At 50.4% G+C, this 25333-nt stretch overlaps 1 protein-coding gene across 1 annotated transcript in view; it reads right to left on the bottom strand.

The window, feature by feature from the left end:
• BUD13 (BUD13 homolog) overlaps positions 1 to 25333 on the bottom strand; it is a 310306-nt gene that overhangs the window by 135567 nt on the left and 149406 nt on the right. Inside the window, exon 14 of the mRNA XM_019941853.3 lies at positions 5569 to 5700. The gene's annotated coding sequence lies outside the window, so the exon portion shown is untranslated. The remainder of the gene's footprint in view (positions 1 to 5568; positions 5701 to 25333) is intronic.

Raw genomic sequence — 25333 nt, 5'->3', positions numbered from 1 at the left:
TGTATGCTTAACATTTTCCACGATACAAAGTTGGGGGAGAGCAGTCCTTGCTAAGGTCTCACTTTTCTGAAGTGTTTCTCCTTTGTCTCCCTTCGCTCCACACACCCACCCTGGAAAGGACTCATCACTCACCCTTGTTACTAACCTTGTTTCCCTTATGAGGCTCTGTCCTTGAGAAGCTGATCTTTGTTCTGCCCAGGGTCACTTGAGGAATCCTGTTACTTTTGCAAAGATGAAGTCTGAAGGAGTTCATCGTTTGAAGGATCAGAATATAACAAAACCTGTATTGGGGGGGGGTTGTTTTGTTTTAGTGGTTTAGCAAAATTTGCCTTACCGTTTGATTGCTGGGGCAGACGCTCAATTTATGGAACAAAGCAGTGCCTCTTGGGAGGAAAGAGATAGATGAACTGCCTAATGTCTGCTCCCCAAGACTCAGGAATCAGGGAGATCTGTGGCGGGACTAATGGCCTGTAAAATCCAGTCCCGTAAACTAGAATTATTTTAGGATTACCATATGCAGGTGTCCAGGTGAGTAACCTAGGCCCAAGTTAAGGACACAGAAGTGCCTGGGAGAGGGCTGGTTTGGGGAAACCGTGTGGGTGGTGCAAAACTTCCTCCAGACCCAGAGATCCTCAGGCAGTTTCTCCTTCTGGTGTTGATAACAATGGCTGAGGATGTGAGTTTGATCCATGAGTGCTGAAGATCTGAAGACCAAGTTTGGGGCCCCACTGCGGTCTGGCAGGGGCCTTAGGATCAAAGGACAAGAGCCTGTGGGCTGTGCAATCCTATCTGGACTGAGCAATCCTATATGGACTGAGTATACCACCAGGATTACTGGACAATTCAAGGGGTTTGGGGGGGACATCAAGAGAGAGGTCTCAGACTAACTGCCAATCAGGAAGGTGTACTCTCGGGCAACCAGATTTTAAAATGTGCCCCAGGTTTATGCAGTGGTTCACACCAGCTGCAACTGTACAGACCCTATGCCTATGTTTCCTCATGTCTCTGTCCGACTGGCAAGTAAGGCCTGTGAAGGCAGGGACTGCATGTCATTTGTCTCTACAGCCTCAACATAGGTCCTGGCACATGTAGGTGCCAGTCTGGAAGCCAGGAGTCCCAATCCATGGGCCCTATTCTGATACCTGCACACTGTGTGGCAACAGGCAAACCCCCAGAGCCTGGATTTTCTCTGTCCTGTGTCACCCATGCCAAGAAGGGAGTAGGGACAGCGTGCTTGTGAAGGACCTGCAACTTTTGGAAGAGGGAGGGAATTGATAATAGAGCAGACTCTAAGGCAGAACACCCTAAGGCAGGGGTCCCCAGCCCCCTGGCCACAGACCAGTACCGACCCTCGGCCTATTAGGAACCGGGCCGCATGGCAGATGGTGAGCGGCAGGCGAGCGAGCGAAGCTTCATCTGCCGCTCCCCATCGTGCCCCATCGCTGGCATCACCGCCTGAACCATTGCCCCATTCCATCCACGGAAAAACTGTCTTCCACGAAACCGGTCCCTGGTGCCAAAAAGGTTAGGGACCACTGCCCTAAGGAGTAAGTCCAAGTAAGGCGCACGTTCATGCATTCACTCATTCAATCCACATGGGGACTGGTATTCCAAGGCACAGTGCTAGGAACCAGGGACGGAGCTACGTATATGACAGTCTGCTTCTGAGACTCTCGCAGCCTGGAATATGATATGATCTCACAGGGGTGCAAAAGTACTATTGGAACTGTGTCAGTTAGCATGTTTTTGGCTGCAAGTCACAAAAATCCTCATTCAAGATGACTTAAATAAAAAAGAAAATGTATTCTCTTATGCAGCAGGAAGTCCAGCACTAAGGCAGGATCCAGAGTTGGCTTCCTCAAGGGCTCCGTGATGCGACGGGGAGCCCAGCTCCTTTCCGCCTCTCCTCCTTGCTTTCCCCGGTCTGGGTTTCATCTTTAGTCTGGTGACAAGATCAGCTGGGGCAGTTCAAGCCATCTCTTCTAGACTGAGTGCCATGCAGCACACAAAGAGGGTAGATTTTTCTCTTTTGTAGCTGTCTTCTAGAAGTAAGAAGACCTTTTCCAGAAGGTCCTTGGTCTATCTCTTTTTGTGTCTTACTGGCCCAAATGTGGGGTACCCTCTCAATTCCTGAACCAGTCACGGGCCAGGGGACTGGGTTTATTTTAGACCAGACTCACCTCTGAGGCTTGGGAGTCATGAGGAGTCAGCTTCCCCTAAAGCCACGGACTGTGTGGAAGAGTGGTGAGTACCCAACTGAAATCAGGGTCTGTCATAAATTTTAAAACTTAGAGATGAGTAAAGGGTAAACTACCAACAGTGTCCGTGATAGGATACCCAAGGAAGGCGTGGGTAAGCCAGGAAAGCTTCTAGAGGCGTTGACCTATGAGCTGCGTCTTTAACAATGGGCAGGAGTTATTGGTGAGTTGAGAGAAGGTTATCCCAGGCACTGGGCTCAGCATTTGCAAAAGCTTAACTAGATGTTCAAAGAACAAGGAGATGCCTGGCAAGGCTGGAGTGCTCGGGGACATGAGTGAGAGGGAAAATCCAAATCAGGTTGAAAAGATGGTCAGGGGTTGGGCTTCCCTGGTGGCACAGTGGTTGAGAGTCTGCCTGCCGATTCGTGCCCCGGTCCGGGAAGATCCCACAGGCCGCAGAGCGGCTGGGCCCGTGAGCCACGGCCGCTGAGCCTGCGCGTCCGGAGGAGCGGCCACAACATTGAGAGGCTCGCGTACCGCAAAAAAAAAGATGGTCAGGGGTAACACAGTGAAGGCCCTCACAGGCCGTGTGAGGAGCTTGAACTTCAGTCAGTGGGAACCAGAGGAGTCTGAAGGATAACTCTGAAGGCAATGTGAGAATGTCCCAGTATAACTGGGAGGGACCCGGACCACTTGAATTAGGAACATTGCTGCATCCCTCTCATGCTAACCCCGTCCCCCAACCAGGTTTTCTGAGCCTCCTCGGAGCTGTCCATGGTACCTTCTCTATAATTTGGGAATTAAAGGTGGGGCAGGCACTGACAGCAGGTGAGCAGCTGTGATTACTGCCTCACGGTGGGTGTGTAGCAAGGACACGGGTGCATGGATAAAAGGGAATGAACACAATCCCCTCCCAGTAGCCCTGAATGAAGCCACCACTCATGGACATAGAGAAACAGGTCTGTTTCTCCAGCCCAGCTGCTCCCCAATGAGACTCGTCCTCACACCCATCATGCAATCAGCTACCCAGGCAGCCAGTCAGCTTTGCTAAGGTAGCTGCTGTCCCTACCACTGCTGCCATGTGCCCTGCTGCCCACCTCCTGCTGGGAGAAAGGAGGCATCACACTCCCATGAGGGATTCCAGTGAGGAAACCACAAGCTACTCACCCCACGCCATCCCCCCTCCCCCACCCTCCCACTCCTACATCATCCTACAGATGCCAAACGCTACCCCGCACTGCTTCTCCCTTGAGTTCCTGAGCTCTGCTCCTCTCTCCCCTTCCCTTCCCAGCTCCACGGCAGGGTCTGCCCCAGCCCCTCCTCTTCCTCACCACCTCTTTGCCCCCTCTAACTCCCATAGTCTGTCTCCCACCCCAACCAGGCTATAATAGGGCTGAGGCCACTAATCGCCTCCCAGTGACCACATCCAGCGAGCTGTTCTCAGTCCTCATCCTCCGTGACCTCTGAGTGGCGTTTCTCACTCTGGACAACCCCCTTCTGCTTAAGCTCAGTTCCGGGTACGCAACCTTTAACTTGCCAGCCCTTGATTTCAGCAGTCCTGCACTGCTGCTTGCCGGGGGCTCCTCTCACGACTCCTCCGCGACCAAGCCCACGTGTGTGCTCCCACTGGCTCTACCTCCAGCCATGCTTTCTCACCTCACCCTTTCTCCCAGTGGCCTGTTTGTGTGTAAAGATGACTTATGTCTAAATCTCCAGGCCCCCTCACCTCCTGAGAAAGCCCCAGTCTCCCTTCTTTATTATTTATTTATTTTTAACATCTTTATTGGAGTATAATTGCTTTACAATGGTGTGTTAGTTTCTGCTGTATAACAAAGTGAATCAGCTATACATATGCATATATCCCCATATCCCCTCCCTCTTGCATCTCCCTCCCACCCTCCCTATCCCACCCCTCTAGGTGGTCACAAAGCACAGAGCTGATCTCCCTGTGCTATGCGGCTGCTTCCCACTAGCTAGCTATTTTACATTTGGTAGTGTATATATGTCCGTGCCACTCTCTCACTTCATCCCAGCTTACCATTCCCCCTCCTCCTGTCCTCAAGTCCATTCTCTACATCTGCGTCTTTATTCCTGTTCTGCCCCTACGTTCTTCAGAACCTTTTTTTTTTTTTTTAGATTCCATATATATGCGTTAGCATACGGTATTTGTTTTTCTCTTTCTGACTTACTGCACTCTGTATGACAGACTCTAGGTCCATCTACCTCACTACAAATAACCAGTCTCCCTTCTTGAGGCTTCTTCTGGATCCTTCTCTCTGGTTATCCTTATAACAGCTCAAACCCCAATGTCTGGCGCCAAAGCCATCGTCTTTTCCCCACCCCACCCAGTTCCTCCTCTTCACTTCCCAGCTTCTCAGAAGGCCGCCACATCTCCCTAGCAGCCGAATCTGAAACCCTGGAGCTCTTCATGATGCCTTACTCTCCCCTGTTCTTCCCATCCTATCGGTAGCCAAGCTTTTAGAGTCTCACAACTCTGATATTTGTCATGTCTTGGCATAAACATTAGTGGTTACCCATATATCTGTCCAGTGAAGCTCAAGCCCCCCGCTTGGCCTCCAAGGCCCTCTGTGCTCTGCCCCGGCCTCTCCTTTCACCTTTGTTTGCTAGCACTCTGGGTACCTCCCCACTTTGCTCCTGCTGCCTTCTCTTCCTGCAATGCTTTCCCTCCCCAACCTGATGAGTCCATCCTTTGCTGCCTGTCTCAAGTATCAGCTCCCTGTATAGGAGCAGAAAGAACCACCAGCTTTAGTGCTGCAAAGCCTGGGTTGGAGGCATAGCTTGGATCTACACCACAGTTGGGCTCTTAATGCTTTTGCTTGGAATTGAACTTTACCCTCTGAACCTCAAGTCTTTTCCCTTTGCCCCACTGAGGAAGAGAGGAATGCAGGCTCCTTGCAGACAGGACAGCCCTGACAGGAGAGAAGGGAGGGTGCCCAGGCCCCTCTTCCCATCTCATCAACTCATTTGGAGAGAGGGAGCGACTGAGAGCACAGAAGGAAGAGCAGAAGCAACTCTTACCGCTGTCACTGAAAGAGCTGCAGTTTCCATATTGCAGGTCCCAGTTAAAATGCTGAGCGAGAGAGAAAGCGATTCCTCCCACACTGCCATATGCTCGTTTCAGGGCAGTGAGCCAGAGCTGCAAGACACGTCAGTCTGTATGGCTCTGTCCACGAACAGCTCCCTTGTGAGGGGCACATTCATCAGTTCTTTGTGTGTCATAAACAGCAGCTTCGTCTACATGCAAGGTTGGCCACCCTGTGCTATTTCTGTAAAGGTTCGAACTATGACTCAGATCTTTTCCTCTCATTCTCTCTCATATTCCAGTTTCCAGAAGGAAGTGGGCTAGTACCTGTGATTGCAGAGCTGGCTGATTCTCAAAATCCAGTCCTGTATCAGCAGCCAAGTCCTAAGGGTCTGGCCTCAGATGGTGGTGCAGGGCGAGAGCCAGAGCTTCTGCATCTCTGCCCTGACCTCTTCTCCCCTTCAAAAAAAAAAAAAGAACTTCAATTAGGTGTCCTCTGAAGCTACTCTTTTTAAAAATTTCCAGCTGGGGCTTCCCTGCTGGCGCAGTGGTTGAGAGTCCGCCTGCTGATGCAGGGGACACGGGTTCGTGCCCCGGTCCAGGAGGATCCCACGTGCCGCAGAGCGGCTGGGCCCATGAGCCATGGCCGCTGAGTCTGCATGTCCGGAGCCTGTGCTCCGCAACGGGAGAGGCCACAACAGTGAGAGGCCCGCGTACCACACACACACAAAAAAAAATTTCCAGCTAATAATTTCATGAAAGAATTTTTTAGGCCTTTTCTTTCTAGTGCTCTCACCTAAGTGAGAAGTTGGTTCTTCACCTGGCTCATCCAATTCTTTCTTCCCCAGTTGCAATTCCAGTCTCAGTGTGGGTGTCCATGTCCCTATGGCTTTCTAGTGATATTTCATGGCTCATGCTGACTCTATCTCCACCACTTCACCTCAAGTCCAGCATTTAGGAAACAGTAGCTCAGCCAAATGGCGTTCATCCGCAATGCAGCTACCCCAAAAGGTAGCTCCCCAGTTGTTATCATTAACTGTGCTCTTCCTGGAAGCACAGGAAGGTCAACCCATTATCAGAAATAAATCTTCTACACGGAAACAACCTAAACGTCCATCGACAGACAGATGAATGGACAAAGAAGATGCAGTACAATATATACAATGGAATAGTACTCAGCCATAAAAAAGAATGAAATAATGCCATTTGCTGCAACGTGGATGCAACTAGAAATTATCAGACTAAGTGAAGCAAGTCAGACAGAGAAAGACAATACCATATGATATCACATATGTGGAATCTAAAATATGACACAAATGAACATATCTATGAAACAGAAACAGACTCACAGACATAGAGAACAGACTTGTGGTTGGCAAGAGGGAGGGGAATGGGGGAGGGATGGATTGGGAGTTCGGGATTAGCAGATGCAAACTATTATATATAGAATGGATAAACAACAATGTCCTACCATATAGCAGAGGGAACTATATTCAATATCTGTGATAAGCCATAATGGAAAAGAATATGCAAAAGAATGTATATATATGTATAACTGAATCACTTTGCTGTACAGCAGAAATTAACACAACATGGTATATAACTATACGACAAAATTAATTTTTTTAAAGAAGAAAGAAATTTTCTCATCAGGCAATCAAGCACACAAGCTAGAGGACAGTACAAAGTAGTTCTCTCCTTTGCTCCGTGCCAAGTCCCCCTTGACTGACATCTGGGGTTCTGTCCTTCTGCTCCCCTGCCCCTCTCAGGCTTCGGGCCTCTCTTCTTCCCTCCCAGGGTCCAGCTGCCTCTTCCTCTGACCTCTGGCTGAGAAACTCAGGCAGTAGTTTCCATCCAGTTTTCCCCTTGATGGAAATCAAAAGGGGCTTCAGATTCTGCAAGTCTTGCATGTAGGATGAAGGAACCAGCTCCCCAGAAACAATACCCAAGAAGAGAAAGCTTCTCTAGCTCCACAGGTCTTAGCCTTCACTATGAATCAAAACTACTCGGGCAGCTTTTTCAGAACAAAAATGCCTGGGTGGTCTGGGGTGAGGTCCAGGCACTACCTTCAGTCTCCAGGTAATTCTGAAGTGCAGCCAGGGTTGGGGACCACTGCACTGATACTGATCATCATTCATGGTGTAACTGAAATGCATGATTATTGCTAACAGAGTTTCTGTTGTTTTCGCTCTCTCTTACCAAAGCCCTCTTCTTCTGCTGGATATAGGCCAAGTGCCCAGTACAGAGATAGGTCTCCATCCCAGGAAAGAGGTCCAGATACATAATCAAACAGTCTTCCATTTCATACAGCTGTGCTAACCTGGGGCTAGAGGACAAGAGTTGATGGGATTGGTTCTTTCCAGCTCTCAATGACAGACAATACGTAGTACAAGGCAGTGTGCAATGAGGAGAGTAAAAAGGAGATCATTGTTGCCAGTACCTCCTCTTCTCCCCCCTATCAGAATCTGGTTGAAGACACCCACTGATCTGGGGGTTTCAGCCCAGCAGAAGGGCTGCCCCTCTGCTGAACTGGAAGATGGAAGAGGGAAAGGGAGGTAGTTTGGGGCCAGAATAAAAGACTGAGGGAGCAGGCTAGACTCTCACTCCTCAGAACTCTTCCAGGTCCCCAGAGGAACTCTGGATTTCCCCCTTCATCCCAGGAGCTCAGGGTCCTCTGAAACATGGTATTCACACCAGCAGCCCTGCCAGGGACCCCTGTGTCCTGGGAGATAAGATTGAATGCAAGGCTGGCTTCCTCAGGACCAGCTCAGGCATTATCCTCAATCCTTCTCACTCAATTCCTTGGTCCTCAGCAGCAGCATCTGGCCCTGGGCTCCTGCAAATACAGTTTCTTCTCAGTTATTTGCTGATGGGCTCTGCTGCCTGGGCTGCAGCAAGAAGAGATCAGTGTGATGCAGAAGGGACCACAGTGTGTGAGATGTGTGTCTCTATCTAGGGACCAAGGTTAAATACAGATGCTCGGGTTGTGTTCCTTGCTGTACTGACGTTCTCGGTGCTGTGCTGCTTTTCTCTATAGTGCCTTTTATTCTACTTCCCCAGCTGCCTCTCCACTTGTGGAGAGGCAGGTGTGATCAGCTCCATTCTACAGATCAGGAAATGGAGACTCCAGGAAGTGAGGCCCTTCTCCCAGTTAATGGCAGGGCTAGGATGACAGTCTGGGCCTCCTTACTCCCATCCCCATACCCTCCTTCATCTTTTCCCAGGAATACTCTACTGGGGGAAAAGCTGTGGACACCAACACCCAGTCCAGGAGGATGCTTTTCCAGGGGCATCTCTCCCCAGCCCCCCAATTCTGACTCAAGGATCTGCCTGACAAAAATCTTCCCCCAAAAACCTGGTCAAGAGACACAAGTCTTGGTCTCTTTGCAAGACTGCAGTCAGTGGCAGACTCTGTTCTTTTCCTTCCCCACCAGTGGGAGCAGTCACTGTGGCTTCTACAAACATCTAGTCAGTCTTAAAGAAACTGCTCAAATGTCACCTCCTCTGGGAAGTCCTCCATGCCTTTTAGCACCTTCCTCTCTGCTCCCTCAGCCCTGGATTCACGCTTCTCAACATTTTATGATTTTTTTCCTTCGGTTATTTGTTTACAGATTGACCTCCTCTACCAGACCATGAGCTCATCAGATAGGATACTGCCTTAGTCATCCTGATGTCCACTGCAAAACAGGCCAGAAATTATTCTCAAACAGGCTCAGCCTGGGGTTCCTGACAGCCCTCCTAGAACCCTCGCCCTGGATCTGCTTTGCCATATCCCTGGAAAGCTCAGGATCTGGAAGGTTCCAGTGAGGAGGATGATCGAGTCTCCAGCTCTACCCTGAAGCATTCTCCATCACTAACTATCCCATCCAAAGCCAGAAATCCCCAAGTTGAACCTGTTGGATCTCAGGGTTAAAAGACAATGTGGTAAAGGGAGATGCCACCCCCCAGGGCCAGCCAGAGGGCCATCTCCCATCATAGATGAGGCAGCTGGTCAATTCAAGATGAAATGAGGGTAGAGGACCCTGATGGGCAGTGTTACGGTGATGGGGTACCATGCAGTGCATGGTCAGAGGTCCACAAAGACTCAACTTTTGACCACATGTCTACCCAGAGGTATCAAGGACTGAGCTCCCCCCGCCACCACCCGCCCCCCATAAGCTCAAGAGCAGGCTCTGTTTCTAGATGAATATAGGGACTTAGCTATTGGCAGAGTGGCCCATGTATAAAAGATGCTGGATTCATGCATGTTGAATAAATGAATGAAGAATGAATGAAACCCCACCCTCACCCGAGAGCCAGGCTGAGCGCCTCTGCAGGGAAAGGAGATCCAACCCTCGGACTGTGCAGAGGATGCCCCCGCCAGGGCTGAGAACAAGAGTGCCTAGCGGCTTATCGGGAAATCAATAAGGAGGCGGGCCCTGCCTGGGCAGTTGACACGCTGTAAACAGGCCTTGTGCAAACACAATCATCTCCTCGGTTATTAATGGGCTTGCTCACTGCCTCTTCATTTGTGCTCAAATATCAACAGAAAACCGTTTACTTACCATGGGGCTCCTGCTTACGCCGAGCAAATTTGGACAGGGCTAGTTAAACAGGGAGCTTGTTGTTTGGGCTAATGACAGAGCCCAGTGTAAAGTTTAGCGGTGGCAGAAGCAGGCAGAGAGGGCAGTGGCCTGCGCCTGCCCCCAGGGATGGCCTACAGGGGCTGGGCCGGGGAGAGAAGTGGGCCGGGGAGAAGCAGCCGTGAGCCACACAGCCATGGTCTCACACGTGAACCCTGCTGAGCCCCTCACACCTTGTGGTCAGCTGTGATCTCCTTGGATCTTCACATTGATGCTGGGAACCAGGCCTGGCAGGAATTGCAATTGGAGGAGTGGCAGAGGACACGGGCTTTACAGAGAGACAGCACAGCACAAATCCCAGCACTGGCTAATGGCATGACTAACGCGCAGCTAGGTGCGAATTCTTTGTCCTACGCCTCAGTTTCTTCATCTGTAAAATGGGAAATGTGACAGTGCTTACCTCACAGAGTTGCCATGAAGATTAAGTGAGATAGAGCACAGCACAGTGCTCAATCCCCAGAATCCCCTTTTGCAGATGAAAAAACTGAGGCTTGAATGAATTTGAGACTCGCCCAAGGTTGTGTGCTTAGAAGTGGCAGAGCCAGCCTAGAGGCCACGGCTTCCGCATTCAGCATTCCGAATGCTGACCCTGGGCACGTTCCCCAGGCTCTCTGCTGTCAACGTGTACCCCAAGAGCCCAGCCCCAAGACCGCATCCCACCTCGGGTGGCCAGAGCTGCCCTGAGCGCTCAGCGTGGACCAGCCCAAGCTGACCTACCCCGAGAGCCCCGGCCCCTGCTCTCACCCCCACTCTCTGTATCTCTGGTAGAACATTAACTGAGAATGGGGATCTCTGGGGCTCCCCTTTCATGCTCACCCAGCCCTGTCCTCTCAGAAAGTGTTGTCTCTTCTTGGAGTCTCCCCAGAACAATCTGTCTGGGCACTATGCGGGAGGAGCTTTGCCAGCTTCCTGAGTGGCCTGAGTCCCGAGCCCCTCTGCCCAGTGGCCCAGGCCTGGGGGAGGTGCCCCAAGCACCTATTTAATGCCTTCCCCTGCGGGTATCAGAGGCTCTCAGGCTGAGCCCCAGAGTCACCGGAAAGGACTAACCTCTGGTGGCCGCAGAATCAGGGGGGCTGAGGGGAGTGGGAGGGAGCAGAAGATCCTGTTATTGGAACTGCACGTTTCACCTTCCTGCTGGACCGCACATCACGTGCCTGCTACAAACAGTTACCAAGCGTCTATTGAGCACCAGGGCGCCCCCATGCTAGGCCCTGGGCAAGCTACACCCCTGTCTGCGAGAGGTTTGTTACGGAGGTACACAAGCAAACGTGCCAAGTGATCAGAGCTATGAGGCCCACAGGAGGGGCCCAGGGCGCAGGGATAAAGGGGGACTTGGTTCTGCATGGGGAACTGAAGATGACTTCATAGAGCTGGAAGGATGAGAATGAGTTTCCAGTCAAGGAGAGAAGCAAGGTCCCCCAGGTCACAACAGCAGCATGTGCGGACAGGAGGCATGAGAGAGCACGACACGGAGAACAGTGAGGCTGGGGAGGTAAAGTGGGACCTGTCCTCGACGACCCTTGTGTCCCACAGTATGGGAACCCATAAGTGTGCAAAGCTAACAGCATTCATTCAGTCTCTATTTGAATGCTTTCCATGACAAGGAACTCATCCCCTCCCACGCCAATTTGTTCTGAGTCTGTGTTTTTGCTTTGAAGCAATACCCACCCACCACCGAGACCTAAGTCAGCCTTTGGGCAGCACAAAGAAGCAAATCCTCACTCGTTCCACCGAGCCCTTAGCAAGTGCCTGCTGCACACTGTACTGGGTGTACAGGAGTGAACAAGACCCGCCCTGCCCTCAGGGAGCTGCACTCTGCAGGGGGTAGAAGGAGACCATCCTTATAAACAAACACACAGCAAGATAATTTCCATCAGAGATAATGCTGTAAAAGTAAGGAAGTTTGTGCTGCTTGTGGAGGGGGCGAGGGAGCAGTTCTGGCTTTCGTGGTCATAAAATGTCTATCTGAAGAGGAGAAATTTGAACTTGGGGTGAAAGGGAAGGAAAGGACTGCTGGGTTTGGGGCTTGACAGCCGGGGTTGGTCAAGCTGGGTGGTACCCAGTAACGGGATGGGAAGACAGTGAGTAGGTGGGGATGAGCAGAGGGATGGGTCAACTACCACCCACACCTCAGACAGACCAGCTATCAACCTGCAGCCCCTACACACCCAGGCACTGATGGGTGCCTTCCTGCGCACACGTGTGCACACACTCCCACACACACCTGATCACTTCTTTGCTCTGTGCCCACACTCACACACGGACCCAAGTGTGGGTCTTCCTCTCTGCAGTAAGGAACGCACTTGCAGGGCACACGTGCAGGGCCCGGCCCCCAGGGCTGGCCACCCTCGTGGACACCAGATGACTCGGATGCGCCCAGAACACGGACGCACACCTTTGTCCCCTTCCTCATCCTCACGCACACCTCTCAGTCCTCGCCGTGCTCACCCGTTCATCGGTTTCTTTAACCTCCACTAACACGAATGCCCACCCCAGGGTGACTGGACTGGGTTTCTCCTCCAGAGGGAAAGAAATCCTGACGCCTGAGTCATCTGAATCTGTGGCAACGAAAGGTCTCCTGACCAGAAGGAACAAGAAAATGTCACTGGCTGATGGGAACAATTTTAATGCAAAATGCCACATTCTAATGATTGCAGCTTTTGCTGTGGCTGCCAGCAAAAAGACACTTAGCTCTTTCCCAGGGGCCAGACTCTGATCAAACAGTTGTACTTCCTTCTGCCTCCCCTTTTCCCCAGAGCTGCGCATCTCTAGCCAATCCTGCCTCCTCCCAGTGCCAGGCCAGGCCTCCACCTGGAGAAGGCAGAAGGATGCCCCCTGGATGGCCTGTCATGGGGCCTCTGTCACTCCTCCACCTTCGGACCCCTGGGGGGGGGTGCGGCAAGGGGTTCCAGCTCCACCCACTTTAACCCAGGACCTGGGATGAGATGCTCTCCTTCGGGCTCTCATAGCCCCACACCTTCCCTGTCACTGCAGTCCCCTCCGTACAAGAACCTCTCCTTCGGTTCCTCTCTCCTCTCCAGACTCTAAGCGGCAGTTAGAGGAGAGGGATGGTGCCCATCTTGTTCACCACTGTGTCCTCAGAATCTAGCACAGGTCTGTCCCATCGTAGGGGCTCCATAATATTTACTAAATGGGTGAAGAATAACGGAATGAAGGAAGAAAGGAACCGAGTTCCTCTTACGCAGAGCAAAGGAGGAGAACATTTTTGCTTTTTCCCGGACTGCTCTGGTGCAATGGGGCCCCCGGGGTGCACTCAGTCACTCTCTCGACCTAAACCATCCCAGGTGGTCCCTCCCATCCTGAAACACCCTCAGAGCCCTCCCCCTCCCCTCAGCTCAGTGGGGAGCTTCAGCATCTCACCACACCCCCCAACCCCACCTCACCTCTCGTCACAGCACCTCCAACCCCATAAACACTCACACTCCTCATTCTGGGCTCTCTACCTGCAGTGCCCTTCTTCACCCTTGGAAATCCTGTTTATCCTTCAATCCCCGTTCTAAGGATACCCCCCATGGTACACGGAGTTCTAAAATAAGCCCCAAGATTCCCCACCCTTTGATATTTCAATCAAACCCTAGTCTAGGTATTGCTATGAGGAATTTTGCTGAGGTATTTCAAGTTCCAAAGCAGTGACCTTAAAATACAGAGATTATTCGGGTGGCCTAACCTAATCGCCAAGCCCTGTAAAAGTAGAGCATCTCCAGCTCATCCCAGGAGGGAAGTAAGAGAGGTGGGAAGCACGAGCTGCTGGCTTGACGGTGGAAGAGGCCGCATGGACTGGACCAAAGAGCAGCCCCTGGGAGCTGAAAGTGACCACCAGCCAATCAGCAGCAAGGAAGCGGGGGCCTTGGTCCTACAACTGCCAATAACCTGAATGAGCTGAGAAGTGGATTTTCTCCTAAAGCCTCCGTCTGAGAACTCAGCCCGGCCAGCACCGTGAGTTCAGCCTTGTGGATACTCTGAGCCAGGCTGGGCTTCTGACGTCCAGATCAGGGGAATCATAAATAGGTGGGTGGGGGAAGGGAATTATGGTGGGGGGTTTTTTCATCGTTTTTTTAATTGCGGTAAGATACACACAGCATAAAATGTACCATCTTGGCCACTTTCTGATGTACAGTTCAGTGGTGTTAAGTACATTTACACTGTTGTGCTGCCCATCTCCAAATCACTTTCCGTCTTGCAAACAGAAACTCTGCGCCCATTGCACAATAACTCCCGACTCCCCCTCCCTGCAGTCCCTGGCAACCACCTTTCCACTTTCTGTCTCTATGAATTTATGGGTGTTGTTTTAAATGGCTCGGCTTGTGTGATCTATTCTGCAGCCAGAGAAGAGCAATCCACCTCCTCTCTGAAGCCGTGCTGATCCCCGACTTTCTCCTCCAGGCTCACCCACAGTCCAGACCCGAGTCGGGGCAGCGTTTGTGCCCATGTCCGGGTGGGGAACAGAGCTCAGGAGTCCCCTTGAGAGTGAGGACGAGAATGTATTCACCACTGGCTCCCCATGTTGCCTATTACCATAATAGCTAACAAAAATGACAGCTACCATTTTCCCATTTGTTAAGCATCTATTGTGTACGTTAATAAGCCCTTATATAAGCCTCACTAAAAAAACACCGAGGTGGTAGTATTCATAATGAAAATCAGTAATCACTAATTTACAGCATGCTACGTAAAGTGCTTTATATATATATATATATATATATAGTCATTTAAATCTCATTGCCTTATGAGGTCAAAATTATTATTATCCCATTGTAGAGACGATGGGAAAGACTCCGAGAGATTAAAAATGACAATAATAACCTGCCCAAGATCACATAGCTGGTAAATGGCAAAACCAAGTAGGAACCAGCAGGCTGCGTTCCATGGAATTACACCTGCTGGACCAAGAGAACAAGGCTGTGTGGATGGGTCTTCTGGAGTGTGATCAGAGACTCTCAGGGCTGGAAGAGACCTTGGCATTCATCTGTGGAGATTGGGCGAGACCTGGTGAGAATGCCAGGAGGGCCTTGCAGGGTGAAATCAGGGTCAGATGCTGAAGCTGGGCCTAAAACAAAGCAGGACCTATGGGGCCTTCCCAGGACAGAGCCACCGCTCCCCCAACCCACATCTTCTGCCTGCCTCTTGTCTGTAGAAAAACTTTAACCAAAGAATAAGTTTAGTCAGAGAAGTGAGAAAACGCAGAAGCAAAGGACAGCAGTCAAAGAAGACCAAATAACAATAGTTTAGTCATTAAGCAAAGTCAAGGGACCTTTAGTTCCTCCTCAAGAGCTATAGATAATACTCTGAGCCATAGACTTTGAGCTGTTCTGTAGATACTGAAAACCCCACTGAGTGAAAGAAGTTAACTGCATGATGACCATACTATAGCCATGACATAAGCTGCCACAATTCCAAGAACTGGCCGCAGAGAAATGGGAACAAACTGACCCTGGAACTGAAGGTTAAATGTACTCTAAACAATCAAGTGGGAAGCTGCAGCATAGCACAGGGTGATCAGCTCGATGCTCTGTGACGACCTAGAGGGGTGGGATAGGGAGGGTGGGAGGGAGGCTCAAGAGGGAGGGGATACGCGGATATACGTATACATATAGCCGATTCACTTTGTTGTACAGCAGAAACTAACACAACATTGTAAAGCAATTATACTCCAATAAAAATATTTTTTAATGCTAAAAAAAATGCTAAAATAAATAAATAAACAATCAAGATGATGCTGATCAGACCCAATGCATGACTAACTTCAAGATGATTGTCGGAGCTGACTGTGCTGCTCTGCACACAGTGCCCCCTCCCTCTGCATATGCACCCCTGAAACTCCCCTTTAAAAGCTCTTGCCCCAGGATCAGCTGGGGGAGTTGGCCTTTGGACACAAGAATGCCTTCTCCCCCAGTTGCCAGCTTCCAAAATAAAGCAACCTTTCCTTTCTACCAACACTTGCCTCTCTGGTATTGACTTTTGAGTGGTGAACAGCCAGACCTGAGTTCAGTAACAGGACCAGTAGTTTCAAACCAGGTGGGGGAAGATGGAGGGAAACAGAGGGTAGGGCCATCAAACCTCCAATTCTCTTCTGCAATGAGAGTAAGTCCTCTTTTAACTCTTTCACGTGTTAGAGTTCCAAATAAGGTTCTAAAATGCAGTTCCACTACTAAAAACATAAGCTGAAAACCACTAAACTGTTCCAAGCCTTTTTACTATGAAGATGCTATATTTAACTATAAAGGCTCAGAGAGGTGAAGTCACTTGCCTAAGCTCACACAGCCTTTCTGTGGTCAAACCAAAACCAGACCACAGGTCTTCTCTCACATCTCCTTTTGGGTCACTGGGAAGATCTTGTAGTAGACAACCAAGACTCCTAAATTCCATAGGAGTTCTGCTGTTGGACTTGAAGCTGCCCTTAGCCAAAAAGACTGATAGGCACAAGAAGGATGCCAGGCAAAGAATGAGCAGCGGCCTGGGAGTGAGCACATGAGGTGCCAGTCTTGACTCTGTCCCTACCCACTGTGTGACCTGAAGCAACTCACTTTTCTTCCTTGGGCCCAGTTTGCCCATCTGTGAAATGAGGGCGTAGGCTGGGTATTCCTACATTTTTCCCAGCATAGATGTTTTATGAAGCTATGGTTCTGCGATCATAGGAAGGCCAGCAAGGAAGAAACTCAGACCAGCAGCAGTGACTCAGCACTCCCTTTCAGCTCTCTCCGGTGGCACCCCACCGCCACCAAAAAATGACAAGAGACATTAAAATACAAAGCATCTTCAGACAGGGAAGTGAAGCAAAAGTACACAGACCCAGGGCTTCCCTGGTGGTGCAGTGGTTGAGAGTCCGCCTGCCGATGCAGGGGACACGGGTTCGTGCCCCGGTCTGGGAAGATCCCACATGCCGCAGAGCGGCTGGGCCCGTGAGCCATGGCCGCTGAGCCTGCGCGTCTGGAGCCTGTGCTCCGCAACAGGAGAGGCCACAACAGTGAGAGGCCCGTGTACCGCAAAAAAAAAAAAAAAAAAAGTACACAGACCCAGGCAGGAGGTGTCAGCCCCAAAGGAAGTAATTTAATAAGGGCCCACTTGGAAATTATATCACCCCAAATAATATAATAAACTCTAATTTACTCACATTTATCTCCCAGAGTTTTTGGGGGGAAGCATAATCTTTCCTGCTCTACAGTGATGGATTAGTGCAATGGAAACTCCACTGGAAAATAAAAAAAATACATCTTGTAGTTTCTGACACGTTATTATTCAGTTTATGCTGTATGCCTCCTTCTAGGCCCATTACTCATGTTCACTTTTTCTCTTCTGTTTTTTCCCCCTTCCCTTCTTAAAAATCAGGGAAGGCAGGGCTGCCAGCACACGGCATTACTCAGCCATTCGCCTGAGCGTAGCCTAGTGTTAGGGACTCCTGGGTTGGACAAAGTATGGTAGGAGAGAGGGGGGACCTTCAGGAAGATTCTTCAGGGGATGAAGGACATTGCTGGTGGTCTGTGGTAAGATGCTACCTCATCTCTGCCCCCTTTTCTAGCCTGGAATCAGAGCTGCACCCACAGTTCTCCACGAACCCAGCTGGCCCCTGTAGTCTGAATGGACACTAAAGCCCTCTAATCTCCAGCTGACCACCAGGGCTGGCCTCAAATAGCTCTGTCTGAGCTTACTAAGGGACATGGGATAGGAAACTACCTCAAGCAAGTGAGGGGATTTTATCAGAAGGATACAGAGGGAACCAGAGGGGAGGAAGTACAGCCAGGCCTTGCAAGGAAGCAGAGAGTAAAGAAACAGGGATGATTTTTTTTTTTTTTTTTTTTTTTTTTTTTTTTGCGGTACGCAGGCCTCTCACTGCTGTGGCCTCTCCCGTTGCAGAGCACAGGTCCAGAGGCCATGGCTCACGGGCCCAGCTGCTCCGCGGCATGTGGGATCTTCCCAGGCCGGGGCACGAACCCGTGTCCCCTGCATCGGCAGGCGGACTCTCAACCACCGTGCCACCAGGGAAGCCCCAGGGATGATTTTTGTGTCTTCTGTCGCTTCACATTTTCTTTTCTGTGGCTTCATATTCATATTCTCTCTCCCACTCTCCCTCTCTCTCTGCCTCTGTGAATCTAGTTCTAGTGTCTCTCCCTAGACACTGCCTTTCTTTGTTTATGATTCTAACTGGTCCATCCAGGTTCCTGGTTCTCCATTATTTCCCATGTCGAGCATCCAACAAACTGTGTCCCACCTCTCCATTTCCAGGAAAGAGCCTCTGAGTGGCCCAGCTTGAGTCAGGACTCCAGCCTGGTCCCGGCAACTATGGAGGCAGAGTGAGGGGAGGGGTGGAAGGAGGGCATGTGGTAGTTTCATGGCAGTCAGGCCCAAGGTTTCAGTGGGCTGTTCTCTAAGAAGGGGGTGCATGGCGGGTAGAAACGCTAAGAGGTGCCTGCTATTACTTAACCTTTCTAAGGCTCACTTTCCTTATCTGTAAAATGGAGATGGTGATAGAAGGAAAGTAATAGAAGCAAAAGTACTTTGTAACAGGCATCGCGCTGTGCACTTAGCACCCCTCGGGCTCTCCCAATTGTGCTGGAAGGCCCTTCCCTCTCTTCCCCTCTGAGAAGAAGCAGTTGGCGCTCTTTGGTCCTAAGCAAGTCCAGGCTACAGAGGGGAGCAACAGGAACCACCCGTGTGGCTGGTGCTGCCTTTCCAGGCACCTGAAGGCAGCAGTCCATAGACCTGCTCTCCCCAGGAAAAGGAAGAAAAGGGGGAAGGCCTGTAGCACCCCGGAAGATGCCATGCATAATTGCTAATAAGCAGGCGTGACCGAGCCTTAACAATAATTAAAGTTACCCACTGAGAACTTGTCCTTTTCTGGGTCTAATGGTTTTTCGGCACATTAAACATTAAAGGGGTAATCACCTCACATGCACCAGTGCCTATGCAGCCGTCCTGTGTCTTGCCTGCTGACAGTAGGAAGCTGCAGGCAGAGCCCCAAGCAGAATCTGTGGGGTCCCTTTGCCTACCCTGGGGTTCCAGGCACAAAACCCCATCAGACCACCCCCTGCAAGCTCTGGTCACTGCCTGCGAGAGCTGGCCTCAGCCCAGGTGATATAATTCCATGAGGCCCTGCTCTGCGTCTCAAGGGACTGAGGTCCCCGAGGTCTGAAAGGAGTCAAGCTCCCACATCAGGAAAGCCCCTCCAAAGTCCCTTTGCCACCTCTTCTCCACTGACACTACTCCCAGGGGAGGCACTCACACTACCCCTCATCACCACCTGCCTGGTAGACCTCATCCCTTGGGGAATAGGACAGGTCCTGGACATTCAGTGTAAACAGTCCTCTGTAACTCTGTGTGCTGTGTTAGGTCATGCATGTGTTTCCTCTTATTTCATACAATTTGTGGGGTAGATTTTGTTATTCCCATTTTGCAGTTGAGGAAATGTTGGCTCAGAGAAGCTGATGAATTTGTCCAAGATCACACAGCTACAAGAGGAAGTACCAACGTTCAAAGGCAAGTCTACCTTCCCCAAGACCTGTCCTCTTTAGAGAAATCCTCCTGAATGCATTGACCAGACTCCCATTGGCCTGACTCTCCACGTGCCCCGAGAAATTGTTCTGGGCCATAGGGGCAGGGCTGCTGGGACTACTGGCCTCATCTGAGGTGCAATAGAAGAGACTCTTGATGTGGAATTAAAAGACCTGGGGCCCCCAAGTCCCAGCTGTGTTCCTACTAACAGTACAACCTTGGGCAAGTTGTTCAACCCTACTCGTACCTCAGTTTTCTCAATTGAGAAATGGAAAGAATATTTTCTACTTCATAGAATTTTTAGGAGGGATCAAAAGAGATAGTACATAAGACCTAGAAAGCTGAAAATCATCATCATTCTTGGCCTTCAGAGACCATCCTGTGATGACCAGCCAACAGCACGTATGTGGATAAAAGTGCAAATAAGCCTTCCATACATTTCTGGGCATATTAGTGATGTGTATAGCTACCCGTGTCTTCCTCTGTCCTGGTGTCTCCTTGCATGTCTATGTATGTCTGTGACCCCTCCCATGTACAGATTTCCCAGGAATGGGGAATTCACTGACCAAGATTTGCATCCCACCCTGACTCCAGCAAATTTTTCCAGAGGCAAAATCATGATGTTGTCTTCAGCGGGTCCTCCCATGCTGCTCCTCAGATGCTACAGGTCCCGTTACTCTGGCGTACCCCCAGCCCACCCTCCCTGGTCGGTGGCCTCGCTCCAGATCTTTCCAATTCCCCTTCCAAGAGGTACCTAACCTACGGCACTCTCCTCTCAGCTAATATATTTGCATTTTACGGGGTCTTTTAAGCTATCTCAGACTCTCAAAGGTAGTATGTCTTTGGGGGAATGGGGACAAAATGGCCTGGAGCCCCTCAGAAACACTTTTTTTTTTTTCGGCCACGCCGTGTGGCTTGCAGGATCTTATTCCCCGACCAGGGATTGAACCCGGGCCCCCGGCAGTGAAAGCACTGAGTCCTAACCACTGAACCGCCAGGGAATTCCCAGAAGCACATTTTGTAATCCCCTCTGCTTGCGCAGACCTGTATCCAAACACAGTAGCCACAGACCAGCCCAGTGGTCTGTGAGCTCAGATGCACTGGTACAGTAAATTACATCATCTTAGAAATGACAGTGTCCGCTCCATGGTTCCTGGGTTTTGGAAAGGTACTGGCCATGGCCCTGGATTACATCAGCTGATAACTGAGCCTTGGACCATGACTGGGCCCTTGGCCCTGTCCAAGGTGCTGATAATTTTCTTGGTTGCTACAGTCCCTCTGTGGGAAAACAATGTCCCCTTGGGCAAGAAGACCCATGAACATGAACCTTCTCAGACAGTGGATAGAGGTGGGAAAGCCACAATCCATATTTTCTTGTTAGCTTCAGTATTTCCCTCTGTGAAATGGGGGTAAGAATAATGACTCACAAGAGCCATTATGAGAATTGTGTCTGATAACATATTGACGCACAGGGCAGACACTCCTTTCTTCTGGAAGATAACTGACCTATATCAACACCCTAGAAATCAATCTCTCAACTCTCTGTGGGAGCAATTCCACCTCCTCTGTGAAGCTTTTCCTGGCACCTGTCCCATCAGCAGAGAAACTAATCAATAGCTTTCCCCTGGGATTCCCACAGTGCAATGCACACACCTCCCCTCCCAGCGCTGACTCACTACATTGCATTGTATTTATCCACGTGCTCTTGTGCTCATCTGCCTTCCGCTTTGAACTGGTCCCCAAGGGTGCCTTATTCCTTGGCATGCCCATGCTGCTAGGTACATGAACACATGAGTCCAGCCACACAGAGGACAGTGTTTTTTCTTTGTGTAGAATTTCTCATCCATGCCCCCCATCTGCCCCACTCAGCTTGCCCTGCCCCTGCCTGCTCCAGCCTGTCTGTGCTGAGCCCACTCATCTCCCACCCTCGGAGCCTCAGCCTACCCCACTCGCTCGCACTAAATTTCTCCAAGACACAGTTTCTTCCATCATAAGGTGCGATTGATAATAACCTTGGATAGAACCTCTTGGAGTTATAATTTTCCGCTCATAAATGGCATCCACCATACAGTAGGTGTCACCCCACCCTTTGCACTCTGTGCATTTCTCCTCGATCCTTTTCCTCTCCTCATGCCCCCAGTCCCCACTCCCTTGCCCTGGACATTATGCCTTCCCTGTCAGGATGGGCTGGATCCTCCTAGAAAAATTCCTGGTCAGGCCTCTGCCACCATCCCCTCCACTTCCCCTGCAAACGGGGCAGAGTCTCCTGAGAAGGGGTGCTGAGGTTTACAGTGACTTCTGTGCAGGGAGTGGCATGTCGAAGCTGGCTTCAGGGCAGCCTGAGCCTCCTGGACTGTGGGGTTGCCTGGCATCCCCTGACCTTTTCAGCAAGCCACCCGCTCAGCCAGGAAGTGCCCCCCTCCAGCCTCTCCCCCTCCGTCTCGGCTGCTTCTTGCCACTGCCATGGCTTCTCCTGCCCAAGAGAGCCATTAACAGCTCCACCCTAGGCCTGGACAGCCCCAGCTCTCTGTCAGCCTCTGGCTTCATCCCTTCGTCTCCCTCTTTCTCTCCCCCTTTCCTCCCCCTGTCCCTCCTTCTTATGCAAAATCCCGGTCTTGCTCCTAATGCAGAAATGGAATTATCTACAAGGATTTGAAAGGACAAATGTACAGGGAGCCAAATGGCACCAGGCTTTCCTCGCCTTCCTTGCCTGATAAATTCCTTGCCTGATCCAGCAGTCTTTAAATTAGGTGAATTAACTGTAAGGGAGAGTTCTGCGGGACGGGGGAGGAGCTGCTTGGGGGAGGCTCTAAGTTCTCCCAGAACAAGCTGATGGCTTCAAGGGGGCTGCCCTACCCCTCGGAGGCCAGAGTGCTTCCTTCAGTGCCAGCACCACGTGGATCTCTTATTATGCCCAGCACTTTAAAGCCTGCAGTCTCCTTTTCATCCTCATTATCTCATTTGCTCTTAAGTATCTATCACAATTCCTATTTTATCAATAATAAAGGAAGCTTAGAAAGTGGTTGACCTAAAGTCACACAGCAGAGCTTGATCCTGGGCAGTCAGGGTGCTCCCATCATTCCCTGCCCTGTCCAGGCTCCCAGCTGCCCCATCACACAGGCCACAAAGTCCCCAGGGAGCTGGGAAGGCAGAGAGCCCAGAGTAGAGGCATCCTTGGATGTGCAAAACTGAAAGTTTGGGCAGGTAACTCCGTAAGACTTGAGAAAACAAGGTATCTTTTCTGTAAAATTCGAAGGCAGCAAGGCCCTAGACCCCACAGAGAGCATCTTGGCTTTCCAGGTTCCAATACTAGGATAGGGCCACAGCCAGCGAAGGATAGCACAGGAGATAAAGCTGTGCGGTAGGCGATGTTGCTACGGAGGAGGGTGTCTCCATGGGCTCCACCTATAGGTCTTTTCTGATGAGACTTCTGCACAGAAAATGGTCCCTTGGAAGCAGATGGCTGACACAGGATAGATAACAATTCAGTACCTGTGTGGAAACTGAGCCTCAGAGCTGGGAAGTGACTTGTCCAGGGTCAAATGATAAAACTATTAAAGACCTTGGAACAGGACCCAGGTCTCCCAACATCCAGTCCTGAATCCTTCCCACAGCACCTTACATTGGGTCAAACTGCTGAGCTCTGTGGGAGGAGACTGAGCCAGGACCTAGGAGAGACTCTGGAAGATTGAGAAATCTTCTCAATGTGGATACTGTTTGTTAAGTTCTTTTAAGCACTCTTTAATTATATAAAATAAAATATCTTCCAAAATTGCAAGGACCCTTTGTACTTAAATTTATTTGTTAATTATTAAGCATCTATTGCATGCAGGGTGCTATAGTGCAGGTATTATGGGAGACAGGGGAAAAGAAAAAGACCTTGTCCAGTCCTCATGAAATATACTCTATCGATGCACATTTATTCATTCCATAAACATTCACTGAGATCCCACTAGGGATGTTAAGATGGTCAACACAGATAAGATCCCTGTCCTCTGGGAGCTTATATTCGGGTGGAGAATCATAGCTTATTAAGCATTTACTACATGCTGGAAACTCTTCTAACTGCTTTACCTACAGTATCTTGTATAATTTGCACAAGCGGTCTGTGAATGCTCATTTTACAGATAATGAAATTTGAGATCCAGAAAAGTGAAGAAACGTGCCCACGTTCAGTTACTTCTGAGTTTAAACTACTTAGGATTTGAACCCTGGCAGTGTAACCTCAAAGACTGTACTTTTACCTGCTTTATTACTGCATTTTATTAGTGTGAAAAAGTTCCAAAGAACGTATACCCTCCCAAAGGCGGCCGTGCAAACCACTTGCCCCCTAAGCTGACGACGTGCCTGGTCACTAGTCTCCGGGGCCCTAATGAACACCATCACACCATCACTATCATTTATAGGCCTATCATGTTCAAATTTGGATTTGGTCCTCTGCGGTCCCGCTACACGTTACCTCGGTAATGATTTATTGTTTTAATTGAGACTTCACTTAAGTCGAACTCATTGCCACAAGCATGAGGGGTTCCAAGCCCCCCAAGTCCAAGGCCAAGGTTGGCCCAAGCCAGCTCTCTCTCCCTGGCTCTTCTGACTATAGCCAGAGAGTAACAGAAAGCTGCAAGCCGTCCCCCGAGGCGGGGGGACCGTACTTCCAGCAAGACAAATGGCTTTGTATTCCGTGGAGACGGCCCTGACGCTCAGTGGCCTTTGGGTTAGTGAGTGAGCACAGCGCCCAGATAGGTCAGCGCTGTCAGGAGGGAGGGTGGGACGGCGTGTGCGTGGGGAGCCCAGGTGGGGAGAGGTGAACCCTGTCACCGCAGGGGAGCGAGCCTGTGACAGCAGTTTAGCAGATCTAATGAGCAGCCCAGCTCCCCTGCGTCAACCCTGACATCTCTGTTTCCCCAGGCAGCAGCACCTGTCCCTCTGCCAGGCTGGGCCCTACCGCCACCCGTCCCCCTCCCTGGTAGCCAGTGCCAAAGAAGTGGCTGTGTGACAGTGAGATGGAGAGCTAAGGAGAGCAAAATTGGGGGTTGAGCCAGCCCCCTACCTCAGAAGGGCACTTCTGCACAGTTGCATGGGCCTTGGACATGGCAGAGGCCAGAGATGCTGAGTGGAGGTCCCCTTGATAAGCCAACATTACCAAGGACCTACTGTGTGCAGGCCCTGGCCAGTGTGTTTCGGGGATTTGAAAGTGAACAAGACTCAATCCAGTCCTATAAGGGCTCCAGGCTGGTCAAAAGGCAGACCCTGATAGCTACAAACAATCTACCATGGGAGCACAGAGAGAGCCATCACGCCTAGCTCAGAGGCATTGGGAAGTCTTCATGGAGGAAGCAACTCTGAGATAACCGTTGAACAATGGGTAGGGTTTTGACAGGAGAGAGAACCACTGGAGCCAAAGAAGAGAAGCAGGAAAGCAAGGGGCTGTCTGGGGATTCCAGGAAATCAACTTGGCTAAACCATAGGACGCAGGAAGTATAACTAGAAAGGTAACTTGGGACCTGGTGATTGGAAGTCTTGGATGCCAGGGGAAGTAATTGTTCTTTTTTAGAAGATAATGAGAATCTATTAAGTTATTTGATTTGGGTAATGACATGGTCAAAACTGGGGGATTGACCAGGAGACTGCAAGAGAGAGGATTATTGGAGAAAGAGCTACTGGACTTTACTACTCCCTAGGCAGGGAGCAGAAAACAGAAAGAGGAGTATATCACCTAGGGTTAGGTATGGCCGAATATAACAGAAACCCAGGGTAAAGTGTTTGTCCCTAAAAGAAGTCTAGAGGAGGCCAGTCCAGGGTTGACATGGCAGCTCCAGACACACCGTAGACCTAGGTTCCTTCTGTCCTGTTCTAACATCCTAGCATATGGCTTCCATTCCCAAGGTCACTTCATGGACCAAAATAGCTGCTGAAGATTCTGCCGTTGTTTCTACATTTTAGGCAACGAGAGGAGGGAAACG

Source organism: Tursiops truncatus, chromosome 8 (assembly GCF_011762595.2).
Source record: "Tursiops truncatus isolate mTurTru1 chromosome 8, mTurTru1.mat.Y, whole genome shotgun sequence".
Lineage (NCBI taxonomy): Eukaryota > Metazoa > Chordata > Mammalia > Artiodactyla > Delphinidae > Tursiops > Tursiops truncatus.
This window is presented reverse-complemented; position numbering and strand designations above follow the sequence as displayed.